Genomic DNA, 15,203 nt, shown 5'->3' on the forward strand with positions numbered 1-15,203 from the left:
TTGGAAGCCATGACGCTGGGAAAGGAGTAATCCTTGCCAGGGACCCTCCAGTTCAGCCGAGTTGTTCGTGTCCTAGCCAATGTTTCCGAAGTAGATTAGGAGAGGCGAACCCTCATGATCTCTAAATATGCTGCCAAATCCTACTTTGTCGGGATTTCCCTTTGAAGATCCATCAAAGTTGAGTTTGAAAGTATGCTTTGGAGGGGGGGTCCATAAGTGCTTTCAGATGTTGTTGCATTCTGAAGGTCTGTGATTGTGAGTACCTTGTGGGAGTTGTATGTTCAAATTTTCCTAGATGGCTTTCTCATTTACAAGAGTGGGAAAATCTTCCGAATGCCAAGTTTGAAGCGCCAAGGTCTCTTTAAGATTGAGACAAAAGTTTCCCCAAATGATTTCTAAAGGAGTCATTTGATCTTTGAATATGCACTTGTTTATTTCTTTCCATATTGTCCAGAGGAGAAGGCCAGGAATCATTCTCCATAATTGGTTGAGTCGTTCACTTTTATATGGGTTCTAGTGCCAAAGGCGAATGGAGTTGATTATATCTTCGGACACTCTACATCTTTTTTGACAATGGAAGCTAGCCTTCTCCCACAGTTGGTTGGTAGGAGTGCAAGAGTCCAAGAGGTGTTGGAGCGTTTCCTCTTGAGAATTACAATTGGGACATATGGAGGGCCCATGAAAGTTTCTTTTCCTAATATTGTCCCAAGTGAGGATTTTCTGGTGCCTAACAAGCCAGAGGAATAGGGAGACTTTGGGCCAAGTACCTAGTGACAAGATTCTACCCCAGATAGGATCCAGGGGCATTGGATCATTGCATATAATTTTATAAGCCTCTTTGGTGGTGAAGGAACCTTTTGGGGTATATCCCCATCTTAAAATATTGCTGCCTTTGGATGATCTAATGCGTCGATTCTGGAGCTCACTCTCCATGACCTCCTTAGTCTGGTTATCTGCATTCCTGATCAGCTTGTCGATTTGCTTCCATTGTCTGTACCCCTTTTCTGTCTCCGGAATCCATTGTTGCTGGACAGATTCCTTTTGTTGCTACTCCCACTCTTGGCAAGGAGACGGTCTATAGATGTCGTTGAGCTTTGGTAGTTGATGCCAGGCATCTATCCAGAACTGAGTAGTGCTTTCGTTCCATATTTCCCAAAAGAAGTGTTGTCTGGTAGCGTTCCATATTAGTGATCCCTTTTCAGTTGGAGTGAATCTAATTAGCTCCTCCATTGGTCTATGATTGGGATATTTGGTTGTCCAGATGGCTGCCCATGGTTTATTGGGAGCAGACAACCATTGCCACCATATTTTTGCACCCATGATTACATTGTTGTGATGAGGATCTCGCAGACCTATACCCCCTTTTTCTTTGGGCTTGCATGCTGTCATCCATTTTGCCAAAGCCCATTTGCAATTTGTGCCAGTTGCACCCCAAAGAAAATTGCGCTGTAGAGCTTTTATTTTTTTAAGGACCCATTTAGGCGCTGCCAAGATTGAGAAAAGGTAGAGAGGCATTACCTGTAGCACAGCTTTGATTAGCACTAATCTGCTAGCTATGTTCAGAGTTCTATGAGTCCATAAAGTGAGACGAGATTCAAGTTTCTCAAGGAGCATACGCCAAGAGGCGTGCTTGATGGCAGAGTCTATTAAGGGAGCTCCAAGGTATTTGGAAGGTAAGGAGGCTATGGAGAAGCCCAGAATGTGGGCAATAGCATGTTGAGTAACAGGGGGGGTATGAAAAAGAAGATTTGTGATTTGGCTATGTTTATGCTCGTCCCTGAAGCATCAGAGAAATCATTCAGAAGGGATTTAAAAAGGGAGGCTTCCTGAACAGAAGGGTGCCCAAAAAACATGTTGTCATCAACAAACTGTTGATGAATGATGGCTGGAGAATTGTGTATGGATAGACCTTTGAGTTGCTAGGAGAGGAGGGCATGTTTGATATGGCGACCCAGACCTTCCACCATTAGAACAAAAAGGAATGAGGAAAGTGGATATCCTTGTCTGATACCTCTAGAGTGGCTGAAAGGTTGAGAGGGTATGTTATTTATGAGGATATAGAAAAATGTTGTGGAAATTAAACTTAGAATCCATCGAACCCACATTGGGGAAAAACCAAAGGCTGTTAGCATTTTTTGAATATAGGTCTAGCTTCACTTATCAAAAGCTTTAGAGAGGTAAATCTTGAGAATCATACCTGCCTGTTTGGAGTGCTTAAGGGAGTGTATGATTTCATGAGTGAGGATAATGCCATCCAATATTTTTCTTCCTTCTACGTATCCAGATTGTTCAGGAGATATGAGCAAGGGAAAAGGCGGCTTCAACCTGTTAGCAATGACTTTGGATATTACCTTGTAAATAACATTGCATAGTGTGATTGGATGGAATTTGTCTGGAGTACTGGTATTCTCTTCTTTTGGGATGAGGGCGATGAAAGTTGAGTTTAGAGAGGGTAGAAGCCAAGGGAGAGTGTGTGATTCCTCCACCACTAGTCACACCTCCTCTTTGATAAGATCCCAGATAGAGTGGAAGAATGTAGTAGTGAAGCCATCCGGACCAGGAGCTTTGCCCTCCTTGAGTTGGTTCATAGCCAAATCCACCTCCTGAGGCATTACTGGTTGAAGAAGAAGTTGGTTGTGTTCTTCTGTGATAATTTTCGGCACATTTTGAGTGATCTTTTCTATAGCAGGCCGTCTATCAATTTGGGGTTCTTGATGGAACTCCTGGAAGTGATTGATAAACTCCTGTTCGATCTCTGCATGGCTTTCCACTCTTTGCCCTCCTCGCTTTTGAATGAAAGAGATGGTGTTGTGCATTCTTCTCTGTATTGTAGTTCTGTGGAAGAATTTGGTGCTCCTTTCTCCTTCTTTCAACCATCTAATTCTAGATTTTTGCTTCCAGAGAATTTCTTCCTACTTTCTTCTCTCCTCCAATTGATTGTGAATGTGCTTTTCTTGTTGCAATGTCCCTTCCTTGTAGCCCTCTGTGATTATCTATTGTTGGAGTTCTCTCATTTCTTTGTTTAGATCTTGTTGTGCCTGGAAGATGTTGCCAAAAGTCTCTTGATTCCAGCGCTTGATTTGGGATTTCAGGAATTTGAGTTTCTATTGAAACTGATACATTTTTTATCCCTCTGGTGAGGGGAAGTTGGTCCAGGTGGATTTGATGAGGTCGTTGAAGGTGGGGTGGGTGAGCCAAAATGCTTCGAAGCGGAAAGGACGCCTAGTAGAGTTTCCCGGTCCTTGCCATTGGAGAGAGATAGGCCAATGATCTGAGCTTGAAAATGGAAGAATTGACGCCGAGATGTCACTTCCAAGATGCACTGCATTATCTGAGATGAGAAATCTGTCTAGTTTGGAAGCAATTTGTTGCTGCCCAACCCTGTGATTTCTCTAGGTATTCATTCCATTGCAGAATTGCAGATCAATTAGCATATTGTTTTGGATAAAATCTTTGAAGTGGCCATTTTCCTGTTCCAGCTTGGCTCAGCCTCCCTGCTTTTCCTCCAGCTTGGTGATCATGTTGAAGTCTCCTCCAATGATCCAAAGAGGATGGAGTCTATTGAAGTTGAGCACTTCTATTGTGTCTAGAAGAGTAATTTTGTTGCATGCTTCCTATGGGAAGTAGACATTGGTGAGATGGCCATGAATGTTGGTGCCGATTATATGAAAAGTAGCCTGTATAATGTGATGGGAGGCATGAAAGTTTGAGAGCGTTATAGCTTGCGTGTTCTAGGCAATTGCCGACTGGAGGCATCCAAAGCATCCACTGCAATCGAGTGACAACCTGGCCATGCTCTAGAGAGGATGTTTCCAAGTGTGTTACTATTACATTTCGTTTCCTACATAAATAAGATCTGGGGCTGCTCCTTCTTTATCACGTTTTTTATCATTTTGAGTTTCTCAGGGCTATTGGGCCCTCTTAGATTCCATGAAGTGAGCTTCATGATTCACTATTAGTGGTGGGCTTGTAGTACTTTGTCAACTTAGCGTATCTGTCTGAGTCTACCAGGATTTTCCCTATTGCAATAGTTCTTTGAAGATTTTTCTTTCTTCCACGTTTTTTGGAGTCTTTAGGAAAGAAGTTGCCATCCCATTGATTGCCCGGTTGTATGCCCAGTTGTTGTTGCTGGTAAGCCCTGGAGATGATACTTCTAGGGTATTGAGTTGATGCTCTTGAATCTTGTCGTAGTCTTTCCTTTTGCATGCTTGTTCAAGCTCAAAAATGTCAAGTCCTCTCAAATCAATGATTTCCAGTTCTTCTTCCATATGTTGCATCTGACTGCTTTCTGCTGAGGTGATTGCTAAGTGCAGGGTCTGGCTGGGGATACCGTCAACATCCATTCCATTAGGTTTCCAATTAGGGTCCTTTCGAGCCACCTCAGGAATCCCAATGTTGTCACTTAGGGTCAAGGGAGTGGGAGAAGAGCTAGACAGAGGGGGGAGAGAGGTCGTGATGATCAGTGGTGGGATTGGCAGAATGATCTGAGGTGGGTCTTCTGAAGTTTTAGCAAGAACCTCAAAGCTATTTCTTGTGGAGGGAATGGAGGCAGCGTCTCGCAGGGGCTTTTTCCTGGAGGAAGGTTTTTTATGCGATCTTTTTCGATTTGTGACCTTGGTAAAGCCATCATGGGCCGACTTGTCTGAGGTGTCAAAGGTTTGGGGTTTAGCATTTAGAGGGCAGTCCCGAAAAAGATGCCCATGGGCATGACACTTACGACGGTGAAAGGGTACATGTTCAAAATATAAGGGTTGGATCCATTCAAAGTCATCATGGTAGAGACTTACCGAGTCCGGAAGGGCTTTGTCTAGGCGCATGAAGACAAAAATACAGGCATAGGAGGTGTATCTGCGGAGCTTCGTTTCTTCAGAAATTTTTATAAACTCCCCCAGCCCCTTGCCAATGTCTCTCAACGATTCTTCATCCCAGTATTCCAATGGAAGCGAGTACATCCAGATCCAAACTAGTGCCCAGCTGAAATCCTCCTTGTGAGGGTTAAATCTCTCTACCCATTCCCTTAAATACAGACCAGCGGAGTTGAAGAAGTAGGGACCTTCATCCATAACCCTATTCTGGTCTTTGATGCAAATGAAAATCGCAGTGAGAAACCCTTTTGGTCCTAGCTACAGGGTGACATGTCCCTTGGGTTTCCATTTGGCAGTGATCCATCCTTGCAAAGCTTTTTCAGTCAGCCAGTATCCAATAAATTTTCCAATGAGCGCATGGTCCCTCATGTACTGGATTTGACCATTGATTCTACGGCTAGGATGTTCTATCTTGGGTCGTTTAGCTACTATGGGTTTTCATGTCATTGATGTAGCCTTGGGAGTTTCCTGTTGCCCAATCTATCCTTCTTGTACTTCATTGTGCTTGTCTAACTGATCAGTGGGAGAGTTTGTCGTATCTTGCATTGGGGAATCTCTTGTATCCGTGTTTACCTGTTCTCGACCGGAAGGCTTTGTCGGTTTCTTCGCTTGATTATCTCTCTTGACTGATGGGGAAGGCTTTGAAGCCCCCCCGTGAGGGTTAGCCATTGTAGTGTGGTCTATGCCAGCAAGCTGCTGTCGCGAGGAGGAAGGTGGATGGAAAATAGAGGCAGGGAGGGTTCGGACTGTGCCGTTGTAGGGGTGAATAGAAAACCCTAGGTTTTAGAGTGCGCTCTTTTTATTTACACTAAAAGTTATTTTATATGTGAATAAATATTGCATGTGCCAATTGAAGTTACAATTTCTAGGTTTTGGCATTAACTTGTTAGCCCAACCCATGGCTCATCCAAGCTACAAGGCTAAACCATGACCTCATAAAACACTTAGAATCCATGAAGGCCACAAGCCCACTAGTTGTCATTTAACAAGGGGGCCACAAAAATAATTAATTCATGTCAATTAATGTACCAATGTAAACAAACCAATGATTGCAGTTGGCAGAGTGGTGAGAACCATCAACAAAGATTCCTTAGCAAATTTTCAGTGGATTTGGAGGTCTTTTGGGGAGGCTCCACGAGGCGGTAGCTACGTTTGGGTCCAGGCTACCCAGGGCAAGGTTTCACCTCCCTATCTCAAGATTTGTTGGTATGTTCCGTGTAGTCATGTTCTATGCAATATGATTTATGTGATAATTATGTATTGTATATGACTTTCAATGGTTGATCAAAACAAGTTCTTCTAGAATCAGGTTGATTTCAACCTTTTGGAGGCCATGGGGAATGGTGTTTTCTATTATGCTTGCCTTTTGGGGGTCTGGAGGCCTTGATGTAAGTTTCTTATTACATAATTTAGGAACTTTCCTTGCCCAGGAACTTTGCATCCATGGGATAATCATACTCCCTAACTATGGGAAGTTTGCTAATTAGCAAATTCTATCCTCTTTTCCGTTAGCATGCAACCTCTAAGAGAGGAAATCTTGGACTAGTTTTTGGGTAATATTTCATATTCTCATTATGAATCCTTTCTTTGGGAAGAAAGACATTTGCAAGATAATGGGGTTAATCCTTAAAGAAAGGCCCATGAAAATATTATGGAGATATTATTTCGAGTAAATTTTAATGCCTCTCTCTATGATGTATATGTCTCTATAGACCCTACAATCTCTCTACCTTTTCTGATTCATGTGATTCTCTATCTTGACTGCTTTCAAGACATCAAATTTTCATTTTTCACTGAGAGGAATGGAGGCTAGATATCAGCCTATCAGAATTACCATAGCCTCCTTATAAGCAAAAATCAGATGATGAATATGGCTTGCCTTGCTTCGCATAATAATCACACTCCTAATGTTGGTCAGGGGGAGGGGTCGAGGTCGTGGATGGGGGAAATCCCAACCCACCAGAGATAGGGGTGAAGGGTCTAGGCATCATCTCGTCTTGACAACAGTCAGAGCATTCATGGCCAACACTTATCCTCAGGCCTACCAAACTATAAATGATTGGGAAGTAGAGATTGTTAATTAACCTATCATCAAGGACCAAACAATTCTGGAAGAGATTAGGGGATTAGCTCCAAACCCTATCCATACTCGAGGCCACAACACTTAATATCAGGAGACATTGTTTTTATTCTGGTTGGTGAAACTTTTCCTACCCAAGGCTTTGATGATGAATATTATTGATACTTCACGTTTTGCAGATGAAATTCAAGAAATTTAGAGGGAATTTTAGTTAATCCAACAACATAATGCTCTCCTTGCTCGCATAGAGAAGTACATCCCCTACTTGCCTCAGATAGAGCTTTCAGGTTCCAGTGTCAAATACCCAGCTCAAGTTAAATCTTTTGATGAATAACATGGTTTTTAGCATAATATGGCTTTTCCAATATTTTGGTTTTGGTTTAGATGAATAGAAAATAAATTTTGTTATGATGTAGGCTTATGGTAAATAGGAGTCATAAAGATAGTCAAGTTGATATTGCTATGTAATACATTCTCAAACAATACAGATTTTGGATGGCTTATAATGCTACGAGATGGTCAATAGACCTAGTTTCCCACTGGGCAGGTTGAGACCATCTGGTTCAAATTGTTGATCTTGTAACACCTACCCTATTTGAAATAACAATAGAAACGTCACACCAAGCTTACAAAAAAAAATATAAACATTTTAAAAAAGTATAATGTACACATTCGCCTTTTATTGTTATATTTAGAAAAATAAAAATGAGAATGAAGTTGTACATACAAAGTTTTAAGTATATATATCTATATATATATATATAATGAACCTTTCTGAGTTATCTTATATTTAATTATTATTATTTTGGTTTCTTATTTTGTGATACTAAAAATAATTGAAATTTTGTTTTATATTATATAGTTGTGTTTAATATTTTTTAAATCATTATATATATATATATATATATAATTTTAAGAATAAAAATAAATTTAAATAATTTAAAAAATCCACAAAAAATTATTTTAACATAAAATTTTAAATATAATATTTTTAATATGTTTGAAAATTCTTTTATATTGAAATTAAAAATGTTTGCCTATCATTTTTATATTTAAAATTGATTAAATATTATAAAGTTAAATTAATACAACTTTTCAAACTAGTGGATGTGATGGGACATCAACTCTTCTCTGTTGTGATAGCTAGATTTCGGCTCTCATTGATCAGTCCTCCTTTCTTCCTCAATATTCCTTTGTTGAATTTGTTTCAGGCTCTCATAGCTCTCATATCATTGAGCTCTCCAATGTCTTCATTCATCACTATACATAAATTCTCATTTGTACCCTCCTTGGCAGCCAGATCCAATTCTTCTCATACTGTCAAGGAGAAGAGCCTACATTTTCCTTCAGCGGAAAACTTCTCAACATCCTTGGTTTTAGAATCTAACACTGGAAAGGGTATTACATCCTTTGCACCATTTCTAGCCATTCAACCATGTCCTCCATTTAAACCTATGGTTACATGTGCATTACTCCTTTCACATGCTAGGAGGGCTCTCGGGAAGCGATGCCTCCTCTATCTTTTTGTGATTTTGTGAATATTGTATCTATGTAACAACCCCTAGTTGATTTTCCATGGAAAAAAATATAAGACCAAGTTCATGGGACACATATTCCAAACTGAATGGCGGGAAAAACATCTTAGTAGGCTGTCACTTCGTTTTATTTATGATTAAGGAAATTAGCAAAGGTATTGGCAAAGGAAAACATGCAATATTTGGCATTTTATTTATAAATAAAGGAAAATAAGAGAAAAGGAAGGTGAAAGGTCACATATTTGCACGAGCAGGAAATTAGAGGTAAAATGAAGAAAATAGAGGCCTCAATGATAAAAAGGTTTATGAGGATTAGTTCATGGCTTTTGTTAGTTTAGTCTTTGGTACTCTCTTCTGTTTTCTCATTCCCTCATACTCTCGCACACTTAGATTTTTGTTGGAGCATTCTTGGAGCACTTAGGCATACATTGGATTTGGAGAAAGAAGGCAAAGGACAACACGAAAACACAAGGAAATAGTTGGACCAATGACTATATCTAGATTGCTTTGTAGGTAACAAGTGGCATGTATGGTTTTCCTTGCTAGTTTATTAGTTATGTGTTGTCATTGACATGGAGATTTGCATGGATTGACAATGGTTTTAGCCTTGCCTTTCCATTTCATGGATAGCCATGGTGTTGTGGGTTTTCCCACTTGTTGTTTTTTGATTGATGCTCAGGTTCCTTATGGATGTGGGTTGAGTTACTAGTTCCTGGAGCCATTGGTTGGAATAAATATCTGGAAGACCTGTAACAACTTAGGCTTAGCTACTAATCCTAGAGCCTAGGTTGGGATAAACACTCTAGATCCTTTTGTGGGTTGAGTTACTAGTCCCTAGAGCTGAGTTGGACAAACACTTTAGAGCCCTGGAAGATTGTGGGTTTAGTTATTAGTTCCTAGAGTCGCAGTTGGAATAAACGCTCTGGATCACTGGAAAACTTGGGTGGAGACCAATTTGGTTGGTGTCAGCGATGTTAGACTGTAAGGTGGAATCACTGGTTGAGGGTTGAGGTGGTTGGCCTTTGGAAGCCTTGTTTTATTTTGTTTGGTTTATCACATTTGATCCCACATTCAATCTTGGAATATGGCCCGTGGGTGATTGAATAAAAAAAAATATTTGGTTCAACCCAATCTATGGTCAGGTGGTATGTGGAGTCCCTGAGTTGGTTGGAATTTTCATATGTTAATAAGAGTTATTTTTTATTACGATCCATGGTCATATGTATTGATTATGATGGTGATATTATGACTGAGTTTCCATGGTGTATATGTTGGTTTATATGTTGGTTTATATGTTGGTTATTTTCTAGTTATGTCTTGGTTATGTGATGTATATTACCTATGACTCCTGACATGTTTTGATGAATGTATGAATGATTGATGAATGCATGGACTAACAAATGTTATTGCAACCATTATGAGAGGGAATTAGACCTTCTTGGTGATTCTCAGATAAGTTTCAAACTTCTATGATCAAATATGTATTCATGATCTATAGCTTACATGTTCGCCATATGTTTGACGAAATGGCTCTCATGGTTAGGCCTATTTAGGGAAAGTACTTGATCAAGTTTGGTATTAAAATGTTTTTCTTGATGTTATTTATCATTATGGAAAGTCTCACTAAGTTTTAGGTAGTGGTCTAGAGGCTAGCCTGAAAAAATGACTCAGAATCCGAGACTACACCCTCTGAACTAAATAATTTGGGTTGCACCCGCATGGATGCAGTGTTGTGCATGCAACTAGAGGCTTCCAGCTACATGGAGGCCTTGTTGTGGGTGTTTTTGTGGGCCCAACGTTGAAAAATAGGTATAACTCAGGGTTTGGCCACCTGGGGTGGTTGTTCAACCTCTAAGTGACCAGTAGCCCTGTGAGATGCTATGAGTTGTCAATTTGTTGTTAGTAGTTAGCCACAATTCCTTAATTGTATCTATGAGTTTGGGTTAGGTCCATAGATATTTATACGAATCAAGCTCTGATACCATGTAGAAATTCATTGTAGATTCAAACTGTAGACCATAATATTCTAAAAAAAATGACTTGAATCTACTCTACTCATCAATGGAAACAATAATTGATCGATGAAATCACGAAGCATAAAAGAGAAAGAATTCAATCACACATAACACAATAATTTTAGGGGGAAATCCATAGCTAAAAACCCCTGCTATTTGTATATTGCATTAATCTAAGAATTTGGATAAATACAATATGCTCTGCTCAACCTTGAGTTCAACCTGCACAAGTATTTTCTATCCTCTGCCTGACTGACTACCTTTGGCCAATACTTAGCCAAATTTTCAAGCCTCCAAGCTCCTAATTCCTTGCCCTCACAAGCTCCACACACAAACTTGTGCTTCCTATTTCTTGGTCTCACCAACTCATGCTCACCAAAATAATGATTAAACTTGTGCCTTCGTTCCTCCTTTTAAAGGAATTTCAAATGGCTAAAATTAGTGAATTTTATAATTAAGGAATGATTTATTTTGGGCCTTCTTCTGATTGCATGCATCATCTGTTTAATTTAGATGATTTTACAACTGATAGTACACTGTCCCTGAACTCCAATCTCAATTGAGTCTTTCTATCATATGACATGCATGAGTTAATTATGAGTGAATCTTCAATTTACTAGTTGAGTAGTGCGGGTTACACTCCAATAATGTAGGTTACACCCCACTATTAGATGTCCCACTAATTCCTCCATGAGTTGGAACTAGTTTAACTGAATTTAACTCAATTAAGTTGAATTAAATTATTACAACTCAAAAGAACTCAACCTAGACCCCTAAAATTTAGGAACCACCCTACATGACTCTAGATAGATTCCCAACTCGAATTAACTGAGTCAACTAAGTCAAATCAACTTAGTTAACTATTACAAGTTTCTACGAGAATTAGAATTAGAATTTAATTCCCAATTTAATTCGAAGAAAAATTAAATTAGGAATTTTCTTGATGCTCTTTTTAACATTTCTTGTTGCTATTTTCAACACTCCCTCTCAATAAGAAAGGAATTCAACTCTATCATGCTCTGGTAACTTTGGAATGTTCTGCATACAACTCTTGTCATTGTTGTTGTTTCTACTGCAACCTCTGCAAGCAAACAACATCCAAACAAAATAAACTGAATCAACTGTGTCTACATTTGTCACGGGGGCTTCACTCAATGAACCTCTGACATAGCGTGTGTGTTCATGGCATAATAAACAATACCCTTAATTTGAATACACATTAGAAAACACCTCTAAAAATCACATTATTTAACCCCCTACCAATACAAGTCCAATACACTCCTCATCCACCAATTATAAAATTGAGAAGATGACGGAGCAGAGCGGGAGAAGGAATTTTTTTTTTTACTGGTCTATAGGGTTTACACTACATGGGGGAGAGGAGGCTGAACCCTAGTCGCCTCAGCCCCCGGTTTGGCCTCTGCTTCTCTCGTTGGGACCAGATGGGTTTCTTGCTGTTGCAGACGGCGCTGTTTTGGACGCACGCTGGCCTATCCTCTGTTATTTTGGAGCGTTGAGGGAACAGGGGTGCAGAGGTGACTATCTCTACTTTGTTTCATGTCACTGCAACATGGCTGGGTTTGCTGTGGTTTTCTGTTGGCTGCTGAGGAAGTATGGGGCAACTATTCTTTTCATCTGGTTCCTCTGTTTCAGGAGGGGAGTTTTGAGGGGGCGGGGGAGGAGTGGCTACCTTGGCTACTCTCTTCCTCATTTCGTGCCTCTCTCTTTTGTCCAGGCCACCAGATCTTTGAGCTTCTTGTTCTTGGTTTCTCTCCTCAGGAGTATTTTCCGCTTGTGGTGATTCGGCATTCGGTCTGAGCTAAACGACTAGTCTGCCGCTTCTCTCTTGGTGCTGTACCTCTGCTCTTTTTTCTATTATTTGTAATGGGTATGGGTTACCCTCTACAGGTCTGCTCTAGGGCTCATTATTGGCCCTTTGGGGTTTTTTTAGCTCCTGTTTTTTGCTAGATTTGCTGGGGTTTACATACCCATTTTGTTTTTACTGCCCTGTCCGAGGGTTTTTTTTTTTGGAATAATTCATTTGGAGTATTGTTTTGTAAGTGACTCTGCCCACATTTCTTCACATGCTTTAAGCATCTACAACATGTAATTTTCTAAAATCAATGAAAATTACGATATTTCTCCCCAGAAAAACAAAGTGTCAAATACACCTTCCCAATTTAAAAAAACCCTCTAAATAGTATAGGTATCCATTTTTTTCATTAACATCTTTTATACCCCTTTATATACTTTCATTAACTTTGAGCTCCATTTTTTGTACATGCCAATATAAAAGCCCTTTACTCCCTATTATATTCTCAATATATTATGTCATTGTCTCCCCAATATATATCCCCCAATATGAATGCAGATGGTATGGTATTACTCCCCTACTGAAGTCCCCATGGAAACTGTCTACTAGGAAAATTGCGCTGTTGTTGACTCTACTATTGAGCCTCTTGCTCTGTTGTCAACTCTGCTCTACACTCCTCAATATCTAGCTGACATTGATCCTCCTGCAAATGAATACTGTGGGCCCCCGTAGTAAGGTAATGATCCATGAGACAAGAAACACCTCAACGGATCCTGTCCATTTTCTGAAACTCTTGGACTAAGGTTTCATATCGCGCCACCTCACACCTAGTGGTATGGTTGCATGTGCTCCTTCTGCCCACTTGGCTCGAAATTCCCCCCTATTGGAGGTCTCTTCTTGAGTGGATGTTCCACTGAGTCTCCTCTCTGCTTCTCCAATTGTGGCTGCTTCTAACGCTGCATATGAGTTTGCATGTTGAGAGTTAATTCATGCTCCCTCTCAACCACCAAGTCTATAACCTTTGCCTTTCTCCTCAAGGCTTTGCATGCATGAGCTAAATATTATCTACTCAACTATTTCTCCTACTACTACTACTATGTTACTGATTCTGCACTGCTGCTACAACTATTGCAATAATTAGTCTAATCTCCCCAAATCCTGAAGTACTAGCTTCTATAGGGCTACTCCCTCTGAAAATAGACTCCCTCTGAGTCTCGATCTCCTAGTGGAAAATATCTATTTTCCTCAATCTACTAATATCAATGTTTAAATATCTTTTTTTTTTGTCTCTAAACATTGGCTCATTAATCTTCCCACTAGCATCCTTCTAGCTCCATTAACAAGTCTGCACATAGGGTCTTCTAGATCTGCCCTGAACTAGAGCTCCATCAATTTGCAAGGACAACTTCAAACTCTTCTCTTCTATTGTGATTTCAGCTTTGATACCATATATAAATTTCTACAAATCTAGCTCTGATACCATGTAGAAATTTCCACAAATCTAGCTTGATACCTTGTATATATTTCTACAAATCTAGCTCTTATACCATGTAGAAATTCCTTGTAGATTCAAACTGCAGATTGTAATATGCTAAATCCATTGACTTGAATCTAATCTACTCATCAGTGGAAACAATAATTGATCGATGATATCATGAAGCGTAAAAGAGAAGATTCAATCACACATAACACAATAATTTTATGGGGAAAGCCATAACTAAAAATCCTCGCTAGTTGTATATTACATTAATCAAAGGATCTGGATGAACACAACATTCTTTGCTTAACATGCACAAAAGTATTTTCTATCCTTTTCTTGACTAACGACCCTTGGCCAATACTAAGCCAAATTTCCAAGCCTCCAAACTCCTAATTCCCTGCCCTCACAAGCTCCATGCACAAACTTTTGCTTCCTATTGCTTGGTCTCACCAACTCGTGCTCACCAAACAAAATGATTAAACTTGTTCCTTCATTCCTCCTTTTAAAGGCAATTCGAATGGCTAAAATTACTGAGTTTTCTAATTAAGGAATGATTTATTTTAGGCCTTCTTCTAATTGCATGCATTATTTGTTGAATTTAGATGATTTTACAACCAATACTACATTGTCCCTGAGCTCCAATCCAAACTGAGTCTTTCTCTGATCTGACATGCATGAGTTAATTATGAATGAATCTTTAGTTTACTAGTTGAGAAGTGTTGGTTACACCCCACTACTGTAGGTTACACCCCACTACTGGATCTCCCACTAATTCCTCCATCAATTGGAACTAGTTTAACTGAATTTAACTCAGTTAAACTAAATTAAATAATTACAGCTCGAAAGAACTCAATCTAGGCCCCTAAAATTTAGGAACCACTCTATATGACTCTAGATAGACTCCCAAGTCCAATTAACTGAGTCACCTAAGTCAAATTAACTTAGTTAACAATTACAAGTTGCTATGAGAATTAGAATTAGAATTCAATTTCCAATTTAATTCAAGGTTAGGATTTTTCTTGATTATATTTTTAACATTTCTTGTTTCTATTTTCAACAAGGTCATAATATTCCTCTCATGTTTACCCCGAAAGTTCAGTGAAACTGGGAAATGTGGGAGGGATAGTTACAATCTTGCTACCCCCTTAGACCATCTTTTTCCTCCTATCATGATGTTGGGAATCTTTTCTCTAGATCCTATTCTTGTCGGATGTTTCTCATTGAAGCTCATTCAATTGATATCCCCTTAGTGGATGAGGATCTACGTGAGGCAATTTTTTTCTTAGAGGTTGGTTTGAATTGTAGATTCAATGGTCTATGGCCAAAACTAATTAAGCTCCAACCCCCGATTTCCGAGTAGTGGAAGCCCTTAATATCTGTTAATCTAAACATCTACCTTCTGCTAAGAGGTTTCT

The sequence above is a fragment of the Pinus tabuliformis genome, chromosome 3_2 (genome assembly GCF_031772625.1).
Source record: "Pinus tabuliformis cultivar Carrire ecotype Pingquan chromosome 3_2, CPIR1, whole genome shotgun sequence".
NCBI lineage: Eukaryota > Viridiplantae > Streptophyta > Pinopsida > Pinales > Pinaceae > Pinus > Pinus tabuliformis.